The 24,268-nt window shown below is 37.3% G+C and overlaps 1 protein-coding gene and 1 non-coding gene across 3 annotated transcripts in view; one reads left to right on the forward strand and one right to left on the reverse strand.

Moving 5' to 3' along the window:
• The window catches only part of PRR16 (proline rich 16), a 388,847-nt gene that overhangs the window by 289,386 nt on the left and 75,193 nt on the right, over positions 1–24,268 (forward strand). The gene's annotated exons all lie outside the window — the stretch shown is intronic.
• LOC112209399 (U4 spliceosomal RNA) lies at positions 14,488–14,628 on the reverse strand. The gene has a single exon (XR_002944127.2). It is a non-coding gene; the product is annotated as a U4 spliceosomal RNA (small nuclear RNA).

Consider the following 24,268-nt stretch of genomic DNA (forward strand, 5'->3'; position numbering starts at 1 on the left):
AGTACAACACAGGTAAAAATTCACAAACAAAACAAAATATATAGAAAAAAACAGTAATTAAATATGCTTTTGTAGTGTGCATCTTTTTCTTAAATTAGCAGTATTATTAAAGGCAGCACTTACCATACCTACGTTTACTAACAAGAAACATATAGTTTCTTGTATTCAAGTTGTATTCAAGTTGAAGAAATTTAAAATGATTAAGTTGAATTCCTTCACTTTATTGACCTCTTAATAGGCTGAATAAACTTGTGAAACCACATGCACAGAAATGTAAGTTTCCTCATTTGAGATAAAATATATTCCTATTTCTTCCAACAAAGTGGTTCTCTAGAGAAGATGGACTGCTACAAAGTGGTGTGTTAGTATCTGAATCTTGGTTCAGAAGAGGTAAGCAAAAAAATTTGAGCTAATGATGTAAAATGCTGTAACCAACAAAAAGCAGGAGAGGAAGTGAAAAATAAAATTAAGAAATATACACTCACCAGAAAAATATGTTATGTGTGTGAAGTAATGCATATGTTAAATAGCTCAATGTAGCCATTCCGCAATGTATATATATTTCAAAACATGTTATACTTGACAAATACATATAAATGTTTTATCTATTTAAATAAATAGTTTATGAAAGAAATAAGCAATTAATATATTGTGCTTAAAATTTGACCTGAACCAAGAAAATAAAAGTTAGGCCCTTAAATTAATGTATGAATATTTAGTTACACTTTTATCACTTAGATTATAATATTTATGTTGACTTTTTAAAAACAAGTTTGAAAGGAAAACAAATTTGAAGATATTGTCTACTTTGAGTGACTTTATTTGGAGAAAAAGTTGCTTTTTCCTCCCAGGAAGCATATAGCTGATAAGAGGGATTTCTGAGAGACAGATCCCTTGTATAAATGTTCCTCTGAGGATGAGGCTTTTAGTTAGGTTTATATTTAGTCATTCAATTTCATACATTTAAAGATCCATCTCATGCTAAACTCCGTCCCAATCACTATGGTGATGTAGATGGGACAAGAATGAGTACTCCCTGCTGGCAAATGATCTCCGTGTCAGACAGGAAGATAAAAATATAAGAGATAAATACAATTTGCAACTGGAATTGTACAGATGGCATTCTCCTTAAACCATCCTAAACCTGTCCACTTACTGGAATAAACACACAAAGTTACATGAGTTTTCTTCCCAGTGAGAAAATTCTAATAGTTTTAGTATGGTTATGTTCAGCATTTACATTTTCATGCGCGTCCGTGTGAAGAGACCACCAAACAGGTTTTGTGTGAGCAACATGGCTGTTTATTTCACCTGGGTGCAGGCGGGCTGAGTCGGAAAAGAGAGTCAGCGAAGGGAGATAAGGGTGAGGCGGTTTTATAGGATTTGGGTAGGTAAAGGAAAATTACAGTCAAAGGGGGTTTGTTCTCTGGTGGGCAGGAGTGGGGGTCGCAAGGTGCTCAGTGGGGGTGTTTTTGAGCCAGGATGAGCCAGGAAAAGAACTTTCACAAGGTAATGTCATCACTTAAGGCAAGGACCAGCCATTTACACTTCTTTTGTGGTGGAATGTCATCAGTTAAGGTGGGGCAGGGCATATTCACTTCTTTTGTGATTCTTCAGTTACTTCAGGCCATCTGGGCGTATACGTGCAAGTCACAGGGGATGCGATGGCTTGGCTTGGACTCAGAGGCCTGACATTCCTGCCTTCTTATATTAATAAGAAAAATAAAACAAAATAGTGTTGAACTGTTGGGGCGGCGAAAACTTTTTGGGGGTGGTATGGAGAGAATGGGCGATGTTTCTCAGGGCTGCTTCGAGCAGGGTGAGGGGTGGCGTGGGAACCTAGAGTGGGAGAGATTAAGCTGAAGGAAGATTTTGTGGTAAGGGGTGATATTGTGGGGATGTTAGAAGAAACTTTGTCGTGTAGAATTATTGGTGATGGCCTGGATACAGTTTTGTATGAATTGAAAAACTAAATGTAATAAGAGAAGAAAAACAGGTATAAAAGGTCTAAGAATTGGGAGGACCCAGGACATCTGATTAGAGAGTGCCTAATGGGATTCAGCAAAGTCCTGCCAGCAAAGATTATTTATTTACTTCAAGAGTTTAGAGTGGCGGTTTGGGGATAGCACCAGGAGATATCAGCTGTGATGGCTTGGAGAAACAGTCTAAACTGGCAGTGTAAACAAGAGCAGGTCATGTATGAGTAGTTGAGAACCGTGAATAGGAGTATGACTAGACAGAAGATAGTAGGGATGACAAGTTTTTTGGGGCACAGTCTAAGTTGGTCTGGTGTCTGGAATGAGACTGGGGCCTAATAAAAGGGAGCATCTATACAGGAACTTAAATGGGGTGTACCTTGTAGCATTCTGAGGACAGGCCTGAATTCTGAGATGCGAAAGTGGTAAAAGTATTGTCCAGTCCTTTTTAAGTTGATGGCTGAGCTTGGTGAGGTGTGTTTTTAAAAGACCTTTAGTCCGTTCTACTTTTCTTGAAGATGGAGGACCGTAAAGGATATAAAGTTTTCACTGAATACTAAGAGCCTGAAAAACTGCTTGGCTGATTTGACTAATAAAGGCTGGTCTGTTATCAGACTGTATAGAGGTGGGAAGGCTAAACTGAGGAATTATGTCTGACAGAAGGGAAGAAATGACTGTGGTGGCCCTCTCAGACCCTGTAGGAAAGGCCTTTACTTATTCAGTGAAAGTGTCTATTCAGACTAAGAGGTATTTTAGTTCCCTGACTCGGGACATGTTGAGTAAAGCTAATTTGCCAGTCCTGGGTGGGGGCAAATCCTCGAGCTTGATGTGTAGGGAAGGGAGGGGGCCTGAATAATCCCTGAGGAGTAGTAGAATAGCAGATGGAACACTGAGAAGTTATTTCCTTGAGGATAGATTTCCACGATGGAAAGGAAATGAGAGGTTCTAAGAGGTGGGCTAGTGGCTTGTACTATAGCATAACCTGCCTTTGCTGGTGTGTGACGATTAGGCCTGGTGGAATCGCCATCAATAAATCAAGCGTGATCATGGTGAGGAACAGGAAAGAAGGAAATTTGGGGAAATGGGGGGAATGTCAGGTGGATCAGAGAAATACGGTCATGGGGGTCAGGTGTGGTATCAGGAATAATGTGGGAGGCCGGATTCAAGTCTGAGCCAGGAACAATGGTAATTGTGGGAGAGTCAAGAAAAAGTGAGTATAGCTGAAGGAGCCAGGAAGCAGAAAGTATATGCATCAGGTATGATGAAGAAAATAGATTTTGGAAGTTATGAGAACTGTAGAGAGTGAGTTGAGCATAGTTTGTGACTTTGAGGGCCTCTATAAGTATTAAAGCAGCGGCAGCCGCTGCACGCAGACATGAGGGCCAGGCTAAAACAGTAAGGTCAAGTTGGACAGAAAGGCTACAGGGTGTGGTCCTGGCTCTTGTGTAAGAATTCTGACCACGCTAACCATGCCTAGGAAGGAAAGGAGTTGTTGTTTTGTAGAAGGTGCTGGGGTTTGAGAGATCAGTCAGACAAGATTGGCAGGGAGAGCATGTGTGTTTTTATGAGAATTATGCCAAGATAGGTAACAGATGAGGAAGAAACTTGGGCTTGATTGAAGTAATGGGGGCTGTCTGTGAAGCTTTGTAGCAGTACAGCCTAGGTAATTTGCTGAGCTTGATGGGTGTCAGGGTCAGTCCAAGTGAAAGCGAAGAGAGGCTGGGATGAAGGGTACAAAGCAATAGTAAAGAAAGCATGTTTGAGACCTAGAAAAGAATAATGGGTTGTAGAGGCAGGTATTGAGGATAGGAGAGTATATGGGTTTGGCACCACGGGGTGGATAGGCAAAACAATTTGGTTGATAAGGCGCAGATCCTGAACTAACTTGTAAGGCTTGTCTGGTTTTAGGACAGGTGAAATGGGGGAATTGTAAGGAGAGTTTATAGGCTTTAAAAGACCATGCTGTAGCAGGCGAGTGATAACAGGCTTTAATCTTTTTAAAGCGTGCTGCGGGATGGGATATTGGCCTTGAGTGGGGTAAGGGTGGTTAGGTTTTAATGAGATGGTGAGGGGTGCATGATCGGTCGCCAAGGAGGGAGTAGAGGTATCTCATACTTGTGGGTTAAGGTGGGGGGATACAAGAGGAGGACTCAAAGGAGGCTTTAGATTGGGAAGAAGGGCGGCAATGAGATATAGCTGTAGTCCAGGAATAGTCAGGGAAGCAGATAATTTAGTTAAAGTGTCTCAGCCTAATAAGGGAACTGGGCAGGTGGGGATAACCAAAAAGGAGTGCTTAAAAGAGTATTGTCTAAGTTGGCACCAGATTTGGGGAGTTTTAAGAGGTTTAGAAGCCTGGCCATCAATACCCACAACAGTTATGGAGGCAAGGGAAACAGGCCCTTGAAAAGAAAGTAATGTGGAGTGGGTAGCCTCCATACTGATTAAGAAGGGGACGGGCTTGCCTTCCACTGTGAGAGTTACCCGAAGCTCGGCGTCGGTGATGGTCTAGGGGGCTTCCGAGGCGATCGGGCAGTGTCAGTCTTCAGCCGCTAAGCCGAGAAGATCTGGGAAGGAGTCAGTCAGAGAGCCTAAGCCGAGAAGATCTGGGAAGGAGTCAGTCAGAGAGCCTTGGGCCAGAGTTCCAGGGGCTCTGGGAGTGGCTGCCAGGTGAGTTGAACAGTCCAATTTTCAGTGGGGTCTCACACAGATGGGACACGGCTTAGGAGGAATCCCGGGCTGCGGGCATTCCTTGGCCCAGTGGCCAGATTTCCGTCACATGTAGCAAGCTCCTGTGGGAGGAGGTTCTGGAGGAACGCCTGGCCGCTGTGGTTCAGGCGTTTGGAAGTTCTTGTGTGCTGGAGATGTGGCTGGGGTTTGTCTCACAGTGGAGGCAAGGAATTGCAACTTTTTTCTATTATTGTACACCTTGAAGGCGAGGTTAATTAAATCCTGTTGTGGGGTTTGAGGGCCGGAATTTAATTTTTGGAGTTTTATTTAATGTCGGGAGCAGATTGGGTAATAAAATGTATTTTGAGAATAAGACGGCCTTAGGGTCTAGGGCTGTAATGTGTCTCAGGGTTGCTGCCAAACAAGTCATGAACTGGGCTGGATTTTTATATTTGATGAAAAAGAGCTTAAACGCTATCTGATTTGGGATAAAGAAAAAGGAGCATTAACCTTGACTATGCCTTTAGCTCCAGCCACCTTTTTAAGAGTCAATTGCTGGGCAGGAGGGGGAGGGCTAGTCACGGAACGAAACTGTAAGCCGGACCAGGTGTGAGGAGCGGAGGTGATAAAAAGATTATAGGGTGGAGGAGCAGAGGCTGAGGAAGAATTGGGACCTAGCTCGGCCTGGCGAGGAGCAGCCTGGAGAGGAAAGGAGAGGTCAGATGGGTCTGTAGAAAAGGAAGATTAGAAAGGCTCAGCAACGCTTGGGGTTGGTACTGAGGGGACAGACAGGAGGGAAAGAAGGAAGATTTGGGATGAGTTGCACTGGGCACAGAGACTAGGAAGGGACTGATGTGTAAAAGAATGCCTGGACGTCATGCACCTCAGACCGTTTGCCTATTTTACGACAAGAATTATTTAGATCTTGCAGGATGGAAAAATTCAAAGTGCCATTTTTTGGCTATTTGGAACGACTGTCGAATTTGTACTGGGGTCAAGTGGCATTGCAGAAGAAAATAAGTCATTTAGGTTTTAGGTCAGGTGTGAATGGAAGAGGTTTTAAGTTTTTGAGAACACAGGCCAAGGGAGTAGAAGAAGGAATGGAGGGTGAAAGATTGCCCATAGTGAGGGAAGCAAGCCTAGAGAAAAGAGAGAGTAGAGAAATGGAGGGAAGGGGTTCAGGGGTTCTTACCTTCCAGAAAAGTGGGAAAAGGGGTTGGGGTGCAGAGATAAGAGGTTGGGGTGTGGAAATAAGGGATGGGGCACAGAAATAAGGGGTCGGGACACGGAAATAAGGGGTCGGGACATGGAAATAAGGGGTCGGGGCACGGAAATAAGGGGTCGGGGCATGGAAATAAGGGATTGGGGCGCCGAGATAAGAGGTCGTGGCATGGAAATAAGGGATTGGGGCGCAGAGATACGAGGTTGGGGTACTTGCCCCTCCTGTAGAAAAGTGGGACTTGCCGCTAAGAGTGAAGGAGAAGGGGTTGAGGGGGACTTGCCGCTAAGGGTGAAGGAGAAGGGGTTGAGGGGGACTTGCCGCTAAGGGTGAAGGAGAAGGGGTTGAGTGGTACTTGCCCTTCCCCTAGAAAAGCAGAGAAGGGGTAGAGACAAGGAGAGAAGGGGTTGGGGTACTTGCCCCTTCCCTAGAAAAGAGGGACTTGCTGCTAAGGGTGAAGGACAAAGGCAGGCGTCCCTGCGTGGTCTGACACCTTTGAAACATGGGTGAATAATCAGAGAGGTGTCCGTGAAATGATTAAACACCAAGGGAAGGCTGCCTTCCCAGTCCGTGACCGGCGCCGGAGTTTTGGGTCCACAGATAAAACGTGTCTTCTTTGTCTCTACCAGAAAATGAAAGGAATTGAAATTAAGAGAAGGGAGAGATTGAAGAGTGGAAAGGAGAAAGTAGTGGAGGGACAGTGAGAGAGGTTGGAGAAGAGAGTAAGAAGAGGCCGCTTACCTGATTTAAAATTGGTGAGATCTTCCTTGGGCTGGTCGGTCTGAGGACCTGAGGTTGTAGATGGATCTTTCTCAGGGAGCAAAGAACAGGAGGACAGGGGATTGATCTCCCAAGGGAGGTCCCCCGATCCGAGTCACGGTACTAAATTTCATGCACGTCCGTGTGAAGAGACCACCAAACAGGCTTTGTGTGAGCAACATGGCTGTTTATTTCACCTGGGTGCAGGCGGGCTGAGTCCGAAAAGAGAGTCAGCGAAGGGAGATAAGGGTGGGTCCATTTTATAGGATTTGGGTAGGTAAAGGAAAATTACAGTCAAAGGGGGTTTGTTCTCTGGCGGGCAGGAGTGGGGGTCGCAAGGTGCTCAGTGGGGGTGCTTTTTGAGCCAGGATGAGCCAGGAAAAGGACTTTCACAAGGTAATGTCATCACTTAAGGCAAGGACCAGCCATTTACACTTTTTTTTTTGTGGTGGAATGTCATCAGTTAAGGTGGGGCAAAGCATATTCACTTCTTTTGTGATTCTCCAGTTACTTCAGGCCATCTGGGCGTATACGTGCAAGTCACAGGGGATGCGATGGCTTGGCTTGGGCTCAGAGGCCTGACATACATCAAATTTATTTTTGAAGCCTAGTGAACTGAAGCCTCATATTGTTTCATTTCCTGGGGAGTGCTATCCTGTGCATTGAATACACAGCATTGTTTCTTTCGTGTTTGATGCAATCACTTTGGTAAAGATACAGCTGCCATCCCAATATGTATTTGTTTACTGAATTCACAGAATGAACAATCAGATGTAAAGTGCTTTATTGATTATCTTTTCCTATTCTCATGGCTTTGTCTGTTGCTTTTATTTAATGTGTTGTTCCTTGCAATGTTTGAAGAGATTGGAGTGAGATTTGAAAATACTATTTTTATGTCTCTGGTTCTCTGTGTGAGAGTTTTCTTATTGATGGTTAAAAAGTGTGACATTTACTTAGCTTGCAGTTTTAAAGGTTAGTCCTTATAGATTTCCTAATCCATGAAATGAGGAAAGTTATTCCAGATTTCTTATAATTTAAGGCCCACATAAATAGCTGTCGATTATGTAATATACCCCAATTCTTTGTACACAGAGATGAAATTGGATTTGTCAGTATGTACTGTCTCTAGGTATTTGGGGAGCTTTTCTATAAAGATTTAGATACTGATGATACAGCTGGACTTAGGTAGACAAATAGAATTTGGGGCTTTTGTTTCTTTGTTTTTCCATTGTCAAAATTCAAACACAGAAGTTAACATAAGAAAGAAGCTTTCTCTTAAGAGAACACAGGCTCCTTTCATAACTCTGTAGAAAACAGCTTTTTAAAAAAGGGGTATGGGAAACAAAAATTTTGTTGGTGGTGGAGAAGGACAAAAGACACTTCTAGATTCTGAGCAGATAGTGCTATGGAAAGCTGAGTTCCCAACCAATCTGGAATCTTGGAAATGGGCAGGGATGGATGGAGGGGAGGCCTGGTTTCTATGAGTGTGGGAAACTGACATCATTGGCTTGAGACTGTTTTCTTTTTTTCCCTCCTTTCCTGGCCTAAGGATGTGTTGCAAGCCTGAAAGAATGCAGGGTTTCTATATAAGTTTTGTACTATTTGCACCAAAGAGAACGTGATTTTATTTTCCAGATGGAGAGATGAGCAAATCTAAGAATATATGTTCTAAAAATTCTTAGCATTTTATGGTATAGAAACTAGAGCACCAATGTACTCAAGAGTATTTTAAAACTCATGAGCCTTATTTCTTTGCTTTCAGTTATATACCAATATGAATCATAATCCTCCCTAAACATCAGAATCACTTGGGAAGCTTCACACCCTGATCCCCAACCTGGACCAATTAAATCAGAATCTCTTTACGGTGCACTCAGACATCAGTAGGCTTCAAATGAACCAGGTGATTCTAGTATATCAGCAGAATTAACAATAATTAAATAATACAATACAGAGAATGGCACATCTGTTATTATTTTGTCCTAATTGAGACAGCATATAGTCAGTACTCATGAAGCCTATTTACGCATTTTTTCACCATATGTGTAAGAGACAAGAATGTACTTAGAAATTTATATTTCAGAAAGTTTACGTGGAGCATTAAAACGTTTTTTAATTTAATGCAGTATTAAGAAGTAATTCCTGAGGTAGAGATCCATTTAAGATTAGTTTAGAGTGGGAAATATATGACTTCCATGCATTACTTTAACACTTAAAGTTTGTGTGATTCACTGGCTCAATGTCCATTGTAAAAAAAAAAGGAGAGTACATTTCTACAATAAATTGTTCAAAAGAGCAAAGTTTTAATTGTTTGCATTCAAAGAATATTGCTTAGGTATCAGTAATATGCTTAGGTATGAGTAATTCTAAAGTGATTATGTATATATAATGTTATGTTAATTATATGAAAATTATTCATTTATAGCTTTTATTCAGATTTTCTGATGGTGCAGTTAAGCTAAACTATCCCATAAAATATCCCAACATTGCCAGAAACGTTATATTCTTCATGATCTCCCTCAAGTTCTTTTCTATATATCATGTTGACAAATTTTAGTAAACATATATATCAGTATTTTCCACATGTGCTTTTAAAAAAGTTTATCTGTTCATCTTTTAAGTTTTTATTCTAAGGAAATAGAAGTCAATTTTCAGTGTTAAGGAAAATGATATTCTTCAATATCAAATATCCAAATGATATTTTCTGTTCATTATGTTTTTTCTTTATAATCAGCTTATATTTTCCACACTAGCTTCAACAAAATTTAAATTTTTATTCTTGTGTTTTTGTGGTCTTTAGCTAAGACAATAAAAATCATTTTCTGACATTCAGGATATAAGTTAATAACATTATAATCATTATGATCACTATGTATATTTGAATGTACGTTTAATATGAAAGATAGTAATTGTAAACAATTCACAGTGCTCTTCTCTGACTCTAGTAATTATTGGTAGAAATCAATATTGTCAGTTAATAAACTTGAACTGGAGCCTGGTACAAGATGATGTGGATAGAAAAAAAATTGTAACACATGAGAGCCTAAAAAATATGAAGTATTCTAACAGCAAAAAGCTTGGTATATCACTGGTTGCTTATGGCATAACAGAAACCTTTGAAAAAACATATTTACTCAAAAATTCACATTGTATCTTTCATCATTGTGCTTTAACAGTCATATAACAAAGTTCGGAGACATGTAATCTAATTAAATGGGTACAAAAATGGCTTCCAATGGCCTTACAAATGATCCCAGTAAATAATAACAAGAGAAAGAGACCATTTTCATATTAATGAAGATGACAATTTTATTCTTTTGTGCTCAGAGAGCTACTTGAAAGAAGGTTTTCTTTGGTTTAACTCTGTATTACCTTTAGATTAAAATGGACTTCACGATTTTACCTTTGATAGTTGCTAAGCAAGTCATCACCGGGCCTCCTGATGTAATGACATGTAGATATTCTTACCTCTTGATTTTTGTCAGTTCCTAAAGAAGAAACTAGCAGTTTGACTTTGGGGACATATTTTCACTCCGTAGTTGAAATTCATGTTAATATTGAAGACCTTTTGCTTTTTCTGGCCAGGTTGTTTATTGGCTCAGTGGATAGAAATAGCACTTGCTGATATGCTCCTTCAGCCTGTTTCTCCATTTAACAAAACAGCAAACACACAAGGAATTTTTTTAAGTTGTTCAACTGCCATATCACACCACTATACCTGATCTTTGAAAAGAGACATTTTGGGTTTTCAAGGATCTCCATTCAGAGAAGAATTCTGTGGTTCAAAAGAGAGGGGTCTGAGAAAAAGTAACATTTACTAAGCAACCATTTTATGCAATGCTGAGTATTTTACATATGCTACTTTAATTCTCATAACAACTCTTGTCAAATAAAAATTGCATAGGACAGTTAAACAGACAAGAAAGATTTTATTCAAATTGTTTCAAGAGAAGTTAAGATTATTAGTTCAATAAGGAGAAAGATTGAACTCAACTTCTTGGAGAAAAAAGGCAGGCTGTTTTTGCCACTGCTCTAAGCTATTGTGGGAAGGAGGTTGGTCAATGTGATTAGGTCATCTGTGTTTGCTAATTACCACTTATCAAAGTTAAGCTCTTACCCTCTGATAGACACTGGGATACAGGGACATTATACATAGGGACACTACCTTTTTTGATGATTACATTTCAAAGGAATGGTTCCCAGATTGAGAAGATCTTCCTAGGTTGTAAAACTGGAAAGAGGCTGGGAGAAAATTTACATCTCAAAGGAGCAAGGGAAATCTACAATTGAAGGGTTTCTAAACTAAATGCTCTAAGAAAAGGGATGTCAGAGGCTTGCAGTCTTATTTAACATTTAGAAGGGCTTAGGGGACTATGAAGGCCATCTTGTTCACCATTAAAGTTACTTACTAAGAGCCTGAGGCTTGGAGGTGTTACTTTTGCTTGCTCTAGTCTCCCAGCTATTACATGATGGAGTAGAGAGGTGATCATAATTCTGTTATGTTCCATAGCTTGTGATTTTACCAATACACTTCAGGCTTACAAAAGTCCTCCATGGGAGGAGAATGCTGGCCCATATAGGAGGGATTGTCAGAGAATGGGTCCCAAAGCTCTTCTAGATACTTTTGGAAAAACAAACTTCTCTCTAAAGAAGTTCTGTTCATTTAAAACTATTGTAAGCCACATGTTCTATGGCTTTCAACAACTGGAATATTTCACCGACTTAAAAACAGATGACATTTTAAGGCAGGAAGAGCCATATAATCTGCCTGACTGTTATGTTCCGTATTTTTAATAACGGCTTCTTACAGATAGCACGTGAGTCTCTAGGATATTTATGACATAGCTCTAGGAAATTTCCGTTTACCCTCTTTAAATGAAAATTTGGGTCTGCACTACTCAAGAGTTAAGACACTATTTTTGATAGGGGAAGAAGAAAAGAACAAGTAAAGACAATTATTTCAATTGTTAGTAAAGATAATTTCTTTTATTAAAACCTTAAGGGAAACACAGTATGAAAAATTTGCCAGGGGCTCTTAAGGGGCAATTCTCTTGCATGTGGGAATGAGGCTTGTCAGCTGGGAAAACATCCTGGGGTCAGATCCAGGTGGTGGGCTATAAACCAATGGCCTGGTGAGACAGAAGTCTTCATCTCAATTAGTTACTGTTTGGTTTTTAGCTTCTAAGAATGAAAAAAAAAGTATAATTTTCTCTGTACAGGATCAGTGTACATGAAAAGATAAATATTTTCATTGTAATAATTTGTCTTGATTTTTAATGTAACAAATGATAACCATCTAATTTGTCAGTATTTCTGATGACAGTGAAAATGCCATTCTCATCCCAGTTAAATCTCCTAAATTTAGTAGCCTTCAGGGTTGTACATTTGCCTTGGGAATTCCCAGTCATGTATTTACTATAAAGTAGTCAGTGTTGTTCATTACTCCTTGCTCTTTACCTTAGGTTACATGAAAGACAAAAAGTTCCTCTTTGTGGTAATGAATTTATAAAAAACTTTAAAAGTTAAATCAAATGTTCTAGTTATGGCTAGCAGTTATTTATCTCAACTTTTCAATAGAGTGGTGATCAGTTGCTTTTATCCTCTTTTTATAATAGCAGTAATGAGCTCCTGGTTGAATTTTAATTGTCAGAAAATGATTTCCTTAGGTTATCTTGCATGAAATTCTCTCAAAACATCTTTACTTGAATATGTGAATGTTCCAGTAAACCTCAGACAGGAAAAGCTAAAAATGTTATTAATGTTGAGGAAATAAAAAGGAAAGTGTAAAGGAGACACTTGTAATTTTATGAAGTAAGTGTACAAAGCGATTATCAAATTCTGTAAACATTAAAGAAAGATATTTGTGGATTAAGCATTTCAGTTTCAGAACCCAATCCTACCAAAGGAGACCAGAATTAAACTAAGTTTACATGCACAACTTAAATTTTTTTAAGAGTTTATGGAAATAGCAGAGTAAAAGGAGGTTCATGAGCATTATCAAACGCATTTAGTTTGAATTAGCACTTGGTTATAGTGGAATCCCTGGGCCATTCTTAATTGATCATCTACAGATGTTGCAAAAACTTGCAGGAAGTCTTTGCGGGAAATAATTTTATTGTTTGTTCAAAATATCTTCTGAATTTATCTTTACTCTTTACTCTTTGGTACATTTTTTTTTTTTTTTTTTTTTTTGAGACAGAGTCTTGCTCTGTGGTCCAGGCTGGAGTGCAGTGGCGCAATCTCGGCTCACTGCAAGCTCCACCTCCTGGGTTCATGCCATTCTCCTTCCTCAGCCTCCTGAGTAGCTGGGACTACAGGCGCCCGCCACCACGCCCGGCTAATTTTTTGTATTTTTAGTAGAGATGGGGTTTCACCATGTTAGCCAGGATGGTCTCTATCTCCTGACCTCCTGATCTGCCCGCCTGGGCCTCCCAAAGTGCTAGGATTACAGGTGTGAGCCACCGCACCCGGCTGCAATTAAGCTTCTTAATTTTATTTTGTGTTGTTATTTTTTAAAAACAATTATATGGATACACATCAGTTGTTCATATTTATGGGGTACATGTGACATTTTGATACAAGCTTACAATATGAGATGATCAAATCTAGGTAATTGTGATGCTCATCATCTCAAATATTTATCATTTCTTTATGTTGTGACCATTCTAGATCTTCTAGTTTTTTTAAATATACAATGAATTATTGTTAACTATAGTCTCCTCTTAGTCTACCAAACACTAGATCTTATTCTTTTTATCTAGCTATATTTTTGTACCTGTTAACCAAACCCTCTTCCTCCCTACTCTTTATTACCCTTCCCAGCCTCTGGTAACCACCATTTTACTCTCTACCTTCACAGAATCAGGTTTTTTTCAGCTCACATATGAGTGAGAACATGGGATAGTTGTCTTTCTATGCGTGATTTATTTCACTTGACATAATAATCTCCAGTTTCACCCATGTTGCTGTAAATGACAGGATTTCATTTTTTACTGCTCAATAATATTCCATTGTATTTAAATATCACATTTTCTTTATCAATTTATCCATGATGGGCACTTAGGTTGATTCCATATCTTGGATATTGTGAACTGCAATAAACAGGAGCGTAGATATGTCTTCAATATATTGATTTCCTATCTTTTGGATATATAACCACCAGTGAGATTGCTGGATCATGTGGTAGTTCTATTTTTAGTTTTTTGAGGCTTCTCTATACTATTTTTCATGGTGGCTGTACTAATTTACATTCCTACCAACAGTGTATGAGCTTTCCCCTTTTTCCGTATCCTTGCCAGCATTTGTTATTTTCTGTCTTTTTGATAAAAGCCATTTTGACTTGGATGAAATGATATATTTTTATCATGTGAATTTCCCTGATGACCTTGCATTTCTCTGATGATTAGTGATGTTTAGCATCATAGCTCCAGTGGTACAATCGGCTGGTGCACAGTACATACAAGGCTTTTTAAAAAATTTATCATTTTAGTGGGAGGAAAGGGGAGGATCTCAAAGTTGTTGTTGGTTACTGAAAATCTCATAGGCTCTAGGTACTCTTCCCAAAGTATCCAGTGGAAAAAACATAGTCATTATGGGGGTATGTGACCAGCAGGAAAGTTTATAGACCTTCTAAAAGGATTAAAATTAGAAATATTTTTAAAAATTTTAGCCAGCTTATCTGAACTACCACATGCATGGTAGCTCACTGATCTCACTCCAAGTTACACTCTAGTGTGTTAGTATTACAGATGTCTCTATAGAACTTACTGCTGCTGTGTTAGTTTTCTGTTGCTGCTGTAACAAGTATGACAAGATTAGTGGCTCAAAAAGACACAAATGTATTATTATTTTTTTTTAAATTCAATCCCACAGTGATTGTTAAAAATTGCCAAAGTCGAATATCAGACTTCAAGTCATCATGGTGAGATATTGAGAAAAGTTTTCAGTTAGCAAGAATCATACCTTGGATAAACCTCAGTGGGTGTAATACTGCCTCTTTGTGAAGTTTGTATTATCTTATAATTCTTATATCCAGAAGTCTAAAATGGGTTTCACTGGACTAAAATCAAAGAGTTGGTAGGGCTCTGGTCCTTTGTGGAGAATCCACTCTTTTTTTTTTTCCCCCTCAGCTTCTAATGGCAGCCTGCATTCCTTGGCCCATGGTCCGTTGCTCCATTTTCAAAGCCAGCAAAAGACTGGTTAAGTCTTTCTCACATTGCATCACTCTGACTCTGGGTCTTCTGCCTTCCTCTTCAACATTTAAAATTCTCTTGTTATATTGGTCTCACTGGATAATGCAGAAAATTTTTTTCCCATCTCAAGGTTAGTAGATTAGCAACTTTTATTTCATCTGCAATTTTAATTCCCCTTTGCCATATAACAGCATATTCATGGAGTATGGGGATTAGAATGTGGGCATCTCTGGAGAGCCATCATTGTGCCTAACACAACTACAATTATTTAACTTATAATTTACTTGATTTTTTCTGTTTTCTCCCACCAGAATATAGACTCAGTGTAGAGTAGTAATCATGTCTGTCTCTTTCATTTTCTGGCGATTAACTATTGGTTGGATGAAGACTGAATAAAGGAATGAAAACAATATGAGGTATCTAATGTGATGTTTGCCATGATTTTAGCTTGCCAAATTAATACTACTACCCCAAGCTGATTAAGTTAAGAACTGTTTGAGATTTACCCAAACATTCAGCAGAAGGATGTTAATCAGTATGTCACTTTATTACTCATAAAACTTAGATATGCGATCTGGGCCATATAGTCCTATAGATTCATCTCTCTTGGATTGGACACACTTGGCCACCAAGTCTGAAGCTGCCTGAAGCTGTGCCGTACAAAGTCCTGCTTTTATATAGAGGCAAGCCTTGTAGTGCATAAGAGTTAGTCCGTGAGATAGTCTATGATCTGCAAAGCAGAGGGGGCTAAGCCAAGAATGACCTTCTTTTCTTCCAAATTCACCAATCAGATAACTTACACTTCTCTTTACAGGGAGGGGTACGGGATTCACAGAGAGAGGCCAGGAATATGTCTCTATGGAGCCTCTCCCATGGACATTTGAAGTGAGAGAAAAGGCAATTTCCTCTCCCATTTCCACACCCAGAAAATTCTGTGTCTAAGTTATTATGTTAGCCTTAATTTGACCACCTGTGTGTCATATTTTTCCTCTTATTGACAAGTTTCTGACTGTATGTTGTTAGTGCTCTGTATATCACTAATGACTGCGCTAAATTCAGACTTTTTTATCATATAAGTTTGAGGTATACAACATGATGTTTTGGTATACGTATACATAGTGAAATGCTTACTACGTGTAAGCAATTTTACATATCCATCACCTTCTATAGTTACCTCCTTTGTGCGTGGTAAGAGAACTTAAAATCTACTCTTTAGCAAATTTTCAATATATAATACACAATACACAATATGCAATAATACAATACTATTAACTATGGTTTTCCTATTGTACATTAGATCTCTAGACTTATTTATTCTGCATAAATGCAAGCTTGTACCCTTTGACCTACATCTATACATTTCTTTCCCACTGTTGTACTGTTTCTATGTATTTGACTTTTTCTCTTCTTTCTTTCATTTTATTTTTTAGATTCCACATATGAGTAAGACTATGCACAGCAAAGGAAGTAATCAACAAAATGAAGGGGAACCTTACAGATTGGGAAAAATATATGTGAACTATATACCTGATAAGGGTGTATAAATATATGTTTAATATTCAAAATATATAACAAACACAATTCAATAGTAAAAGAAAAAAAATCCAATTTTAAAATGGGAAAAGGATCTGAATTAACATTTTTCCAAAGAAGACATACAAATGAAAAACAGATATATGAAAAGGTGCTCAACATCACTAATCATCACTAATAATTAGGGAAATATAAATCAAAACCACAATGAGTTATCATTTATACTTGTTAGCTAGCTGTTATCAAAAAGTCAATTGATAATAAGTGTTGGCAAGAGTGTTGAGAAAAGGGAACCTTTGCACACTGTTGATAGGAATGTAAATTGGTATAGCCATTATTGGAGACAATATAGAGGTTTCTAAAAAAGTTAAAAATAGAACGGCCATATGACCTAGCATATACGTATATGACCAAAGGAAATAAAATGAGTAACTTGAAGAGATATCTGCACTCCTGTCTTCACTGCACCATTATTCACAATAGCCAAAATGTGAAAACAACCTGGGCTCATGGACAGATAATGGATAAAATAATTGTGAGGCACAACACAAACACACACATACACACGCACAGATATTATTTAACCTTAAAAAAGAAGAAAATACTGCCATTTGTGACAACATGGATGAACTTGGAGGACATAATTCTAAGTAAAATAAGCCAGACATAGAAATAAAAATACTGCATAATTTCACTTACGTGTAAAATCTATTTTCAGACTCTTGTAACCTAGATACATGAATGTAGCATAGTATATCTATAATCCGTACATATTCAAGGCTCTTAACTTTCCTTTCATGGGCTAGGAAAAGAACATCCTGACTAATCCAGACAAGTTTTCAGGTACACAGAAGAATTATTTTTTCTTAATAAGAAATAGTAAATATAAAGTGATAACATTGTTTTCTTGATCTTTATAGTTCTCCATTTTAAAAAATAGTAAAATCCATATTATATGTGGGAAATAGAAATTGAAAATCAGAAAATTTGTGAAGTTTTAATTTTAAAACTTGTGTGATTAAACCATTCATATTGTGGACAAAGAATCTGAGTCCGAAAGGCAGTAAGTAGCTTGCCCAAGTTTCCATAGCTCCACAGTGACCCAGAGCTAGAACCAGGGCCTTTCCCTCAGTAGTTTTCCCTCCTTTTCTGTTTGTTTCATAGTACATCTTTTTATATGATAATTTTAAGATTAATAATTGTTAAGATTAATAGTATATGACTACTATAACAATTTGAGCATTTAAATATGTAATAGTACAATTAATAAATAAGAACATATTTAGAGTGCCATGAAAGCATGTGAATGCACTTTAACTTTCATAAGCAATCTTTTTCCAAGTGGTTCTCCTGTATCAAAAACCAGATTTATATTTGAAAACTGTTCCCTGTTCAAAGTTTTGATACATTTCTGAGACCCATGAAAATTCCTAGTGTTCCTAGATTTATATACTTGATATTTTATAATCAGAAAACAATTATAAGGAAAAATTCTGTAATGTAATGTCTTTTTTTTTAGGAAAACAATTTCTTCTTTGTGCTTGATATATTTATAATATGATATTAAATCACAATATTAAGTTCACTAAAAGAAATAGCCAAAATGGCAAGTGTGATTGTTACAGTTGATAATTAATATTGAGCAATTTATTAGAATATTTATTAAAATCAAATATAATAGAACATAACGTAAAATGTATAATCTGAACTAATTTAATATTCTGATAAGGTATTGTGATCAAAATCACCTTTTGCCAACATTGACTTGGAGTGGGAGGTATAGAAATTTATTGGTTGCCTGTGTATGACTCCTGTAAGTGACAACTCTGTTTAAATTTTGAACTCTGAAATGCAAATCAAAACCACAATGAGATACCATGTTGCACCAGTCAGAATGGTGATTATTAAAGAGTCAAGAACAATAGATGCTGGTGAGGTTGTGGAGAAATAGGGACATTTTTACACTGTTGGTGAGAATATTAATTAGTTCAACCATTGTAGAAGACAGTATGGTGATTCCTCAAGGATCTAGAACCAAAAAATGCTATTTGATCCAGCAATTCCATTACTGCATATATACCCAAAGGAATATAAATCATTCTACTATAAAGACACATGCACACATATGTTTACTGCAGCACTATTTACAATAGGAAAGACATGGAACCAACTCAAATGCCCATCAATGATAGACTGGATAAAGAAAACGTGGCACATATACACCACGGAATACTATCCAGCATAAAAAGGAATAAGATCATGTACTTTGCAGGGACATAGATGAAACTGGAAGCCATCATCCTTAGCAAACTAACACAGGAACAGAAAACCAAACACTACATGTTCTCACTCATAAGTGGGAGTTGAAAAATGAGAACACATGGACACAGGGAGGAGAACAACACACACCAGGGCCTGTTGGTGGTGGGGGGTGAGGGGAGGGAACTTAGAGGACAGGTCAATAGGTGCAGCAAACCGCCATGGCACACGTATATCTATGTAACAAACCTGCACATTCTGCACATGTATCCCAGAACTTAAAAAAAAAAAAGTCGTAGCCATAGCCAAGGTCATCTAGATTTTCTCTTTTGTTATCATCTCCTCTGTTAGGAGTCTATAGTTTTCTGTTTTACACTTAGATCTGTGTTCTATAAAACTTTATTTACAGACAGTATAAAAAATAAATTTTGAACTCTGAATGCTGAGTCTAAAATTAATTATTGGACTTTATTATGAGTGGCACAAAGCACTGTGGAAAAGTCCATGGAAGCTTTTATGATTTCAGTGCTTCACGTTTATAGCCCTTACTACTCAATGAAAACTATATAAACACACACATTCTATTTATGGCTTAACTGGGTATTAAGTAAGCTATAATTGAATGCTTCACAGGTGCATTCAAAAGTCAAACTTGAATGAAAATATTTTTAATGATAATTCTTCATATGTATTACTATGATCTCTATTGAGGACTATTGTGTGTTAACAAACTCCTTATCAATGCTATCTGCAATTTCACTTCTGAATTTCATTTTGTAATTCAAATACCAAATTATTTTGCCCTATAATAGCCTGATTATCATGTTAAAACAAAGCAAGTAAAAGCAGTGGTGGGATGTATGAAAATCAAAATAAGTTAAACTGGTATTTTTTCTTTTGTTATTTTTTATGTTTGAACATCTCAGGAGATACACTATATTTGGAAGTTTGTTGCTGTTCTCCTTCCCAACGTCATCTCAGATGAAGAGTAAATAGAAATAATACAGGGAGACATTTATCAAGGCTTGCTGCTTTGCTCACATAGGCCTTCTCTCTATAGAGTAGACGTTGAAGTGCCACTCCCCTTTTGCTCGCTGTGCACTAGAAAAATCTCTCTCCTTCATGGAATTCTGAACATCAAACTAGGGTTTAGGCTTTAGCAGTGGCGAGGATTAGTTCAGCCTCCAATATGTCTCATCTGCATTCATATCACAAATCTAAACAGCAGCAACAACAACAAAAAATCAGGAGAGCTTAGAAAAAAGCATCTCCAGAAATTCTCCAACATGAGGAAATGTTCTCACTAAATCATTTTCTCCCACATCTTTGCTACAGTTACTCAACATATATTTATTGGGGTGTTTCTTTGTCAAACCCTTTTCCAAATCTGCCACCCTCCTTGACTTTATGACCAGCAGAGATCTGTCTTCCTGCCTATGTGACTGATTTTCTCAGGTAGCAGCTCTGATTTCCTCTTGTTCTTCGAATCAAGTGAATTCCACCTCTTTTGTTTTTAACTCTTCTCATTTTGCCAAGGAAATATACATGTATTTCCACTATCTACTCCATAAACCAGCATCAGATATTTGTGGAGCATTAGCACTTTATCACCCTTTTACATGTTTTTCTTCTTTCCTACCCCAGCTGTTTCAGCAACTGTATCACCAGCCCTAGCCCTTTAAAGACAAAATTGCGTTTTAATCTGCCTGGTACCACCAGTGGCTGGCATAGTTCCTGAAATGGATGCAAGGCTTAACACATGGTCCTTGGGGCTGGGCATGGTGGCTCACGCCTGTATTTCCAGAACTTTGGGAGGCTGAGTTGGCAGATCACCTGAGGTCAGGAGTTCGAGACCAGCCTGGCCAACATGGAGAAACCCCATCTCTTCTAAAAATACAAAAATCTGGGTGTGGTGGCGGGCTCCTATAATCCCAGCTACTCAGGAGGCTAAAGCAGGAGAATAGCTCAAGTCTGGGAGGCGGAGATTACAGTGAGCTGAGATTGCATCACTGCACTCCAACCTGGGCAACAGACCAAGACTCCATCTCAAAAAATCAAAACAAAATAAAACAAAAATCATGGTCCTTGAATGAATGAGTAGAATGCAGGAGTGAGTGAATGAATCAATATTCCTTAGCATTTAGTCTATACCAGGCAATGTGCTGGTACAGGTGAGGAAGATGGACGTGGCCCATATACTCAGTGAATTTACAATCTAACAATTTTTTGTGACCTTGTCAGCCATAGTTTGACAGGTATTTTGATGTTAAGTTGTTTTATTATAATGCTGTGATGAACATATTACTAAAAAATGTTTTTCTACACTAATAATTTGGAATACATTTTCAGTTATAGATTAATGGATGAAAAAGTACAAACACTTTAAGGTTTAACTATTTACTAGCTCCTCCACTTTTCATGTATTAATAAAATAAGGATTTCTAACTTATTTTAATAAAAGTTATTAAAATAACTTTTATTAAAATCCTTATTAATAAAATAAGGATTTCTAACTTATTTAGTGGCAGATTCTTGTATATGTCTTTAGCCAGAGGAAAAAAATAATTCTGAAAGGAAATTTTATAGTTGCATATATTTTAGTTCTGATCTAGTCATTGTTTCTGATTTTTTCTAGTTATCCTTGATTATTTATTTTTGAAACCGTCTAAAGAAACTCATGAATAACCTGATGAAAATGATGATTTGATTAATAATCTCATGCAGAAGATATTTGCATAGAAATCACAAAGCTACTTCTTACACCCGTGTATTTTCAATTTTCTACTTATCCACTGGCTGAAAACAAAATGGCAATGCTGTCTGTCACATATGCAGTCCTTTTCTTCTTGCCTGGTAATAATCTAGAAAGATGATGGCATTTGACTTAAAAGGAAAAAGGCCCGATCTGAGCATTGTGCTTTATTTTCTTTGTGAAGAATTTTATGTAATATCCTCCCTCATCTGTGGCTCTCTGTGACTCTGTGCTCTTTATAAATCAGTGTTTGAAAATAAACCACACAGTCTAGAATGAAGAGACTGTTAATTAAATTTGAATGTCAGAACGAAAACTTAATAAACAACTATTGAGGTTTTATCTTTTAATATCTGAATCTAAATAGAAATACTTAGTGAGGTTTGCTTTATACATTTAACTGAGCCTTGCATTCAGTACTAAATATTTAAAGTAGCAGCAATTTAATATTCTGCTTTTTTCCCTCCTCAATCTAAAAATTTATTGTTAATAAGACAAAAGATAAATGCCTTGTGGATTCAACCCATCATCTTTATAATGCCCTACACTTGTTAGAACATTATTGGAAGTTCATATTGAGAGTGGAGGAGTTTCAAAAATATCATAATGTGCCTCACTAATGCATAAGATAATATTTCGACAAAATTTTCCCGTCTAATGTTCACATCCTGCAGTGAAACCTAGAGTTTAATATTCATTTACCATTTCTGTGGCCCTACTTAATTAAGTGGAAAAAATCTATGTCATATAGGACACCTCTGACTTCACGTATCAGAAAACACCAATATACTGGCTTAAACATAGAGAAAATTAATTATCCTTTATACCAAGAAGACACACAACTCTGGGAATGGTGGTTCAGGAGCAAATAATATAGGCAAGAAACCTATCTTTTTAATCTTTATTTCAACTCCCTTGACAATTGCTAAGTCATTGCCCCTGTTATAGATATCTCATGCAGACTCCAAAGTCTCCAAAGGAGCAGTAGTCAATTCTTTCTTGTGTGTGTTTTTTAAGGCTTATTAAATATTTTTCAGAAGCCATCCAGCAGGCTTCCCTTATATTCTAATTGGCCAACATTGTGTCTACCACCTATACCTAAAGTTGTTAGAAATAGAAGGGAACTACAATACGTAGTTACAATCCATGGTTTCCCCTGGTCCAGGAAAGCCATCACTCATCCATGGATTACATAGTGCATGGGGGTGAACCTAGAATATAATCAGGACTCTCCTACCAATGAGTTATGAGGGTTCAGCTTTAGGTAGGCAGGCAAGTATTACCTCAACAATTAAACTAGATTCTGTCCCTAAAATATTTTACAGTGTAGTGTGGGGAACTAATGAAACAATAAAAGATTGTAACCATTACCACAATGCATACCACTAATAGAAGTGTATAGGGAAAGCTACTGGGGCTCCCATTGAAGAAGGGGCATGTAATTTTAGATTAAGGGGAGCAGTCGGAGATAGTACAGCTGAGGAGAAGATTAGAGGACAGATATTATTTCTACCTGATTATAAATGAATGCGGTTTGGGCAATATGTCATAATTTTCTTCAGTGCATTAAGTTTTGACAAAATTGTGTAAGGTATCTTGAAGATTTTTGTTATTGCTTCAGTTACAAGTAAAATATCATTGTTATATACTTTTCTTGGGATATATATTTACAAGTAAGATGAAATATAAATCTTCATTATATTGTTAGACTTTATTTTTTCAGACCTAGTGAGTTTGATTGACCAGAGTGATAATGACAATAATGATAGATAATCATAGTGTTACAGATAGATGTGATGGCATTTTTGGTTTGATTGTGTGTAATGTCAGATAAATTGTAGAAAATATTTTACTCTAAGGTTTGTATTGGTATACTAAACATCATTAAAGTATTACACAATAAATTAACTTCATCAAGGTAATTTTCAATTATACTGTTACATAAATAGCAGAAAACAGGTTGTCTTTTTCAATTTTTCTGTTATAATCGCAAAAGGACAGAGAGATATGAGATTCTGGACTTGTTGCCGATGGGAAGATTTTTATGCTCATTAAATCCATTTTTGAATAGTACAATGATTTGCGACATATTGCATAACAACCAAAGAAGCCAGTTGTCTGATGAAATGCATATGTCCAATTCTAGGTAAAACTAGAAAAATAGCATGGCAGCTCTAAGAGAAAAACTTTAATTTAAATTTTCTATTTGTAGAAATGTTCAAATAAAATAGATTAATGACACAGATATTATGACCCTTGTCTTTGGCACATCTTAGACTCAGTTAAATTTATTTTTTAAAAATTATTTTATCTTGATCTCACATATGAATTTATGTTAGGTGAGAATGACATGTGTTATATCTAATTGATTTGAAATCCCAGAAAATTGTATAACATTTATCTAAAATAAAATATTTACCAAATTTGTTCTTAATTTGGAAGAAGTCATGGCACAAACTGCCCCCAAATTAAAGAATCTTTTATAAACCCCTGCACACAGTGGAAGATTTTATCAGTTACTTAGACAGGCCCAAAGTAGAGCACACATTTATTGTATAGTCTATATTATTTTATTGGTATTTCATTTTGTCAACTGGTGGCAAGAGTGAAGTAATTATTCATAGCCATAAGAATAATAGTCTTGCCTCCTCTCTCCTGACTTGCTAAGTGGGACCTCAGTCTCTGTGAATGTGGCACACCAAACTCAGGATTCAGCATGTTCTCTACCTTTATGTCCCTACTTATTTCACCTTTTCTTCCTTCCTTTTTCATTTTCATCATTCTTCTTGTTGAATTTTTATTCTGCCATTTTTCCACCAAAATTAAGATTTATTAAATTTCCTTTTGACCCATTACCATCTTCTTCATCTTTTCCAAGTGAAAATATATGCATCTTTCTTCTACATATAAA

This window comes from Pan troglodytes, chromosome 4 (assembly GCF_028858775.2).
Source record: "Pan troglodytes isolate AG18354 chromosome 4, NHGRI_mPanTro3-v2.0_pri, whole genome shotgun sequence".
Taxonomy (NCBI): domain Eukaryota; kingdom Metazoa; phylum Chordata; class Mammalia; order Primates; family Hominidae; genus Pan; species Pan troglodytes.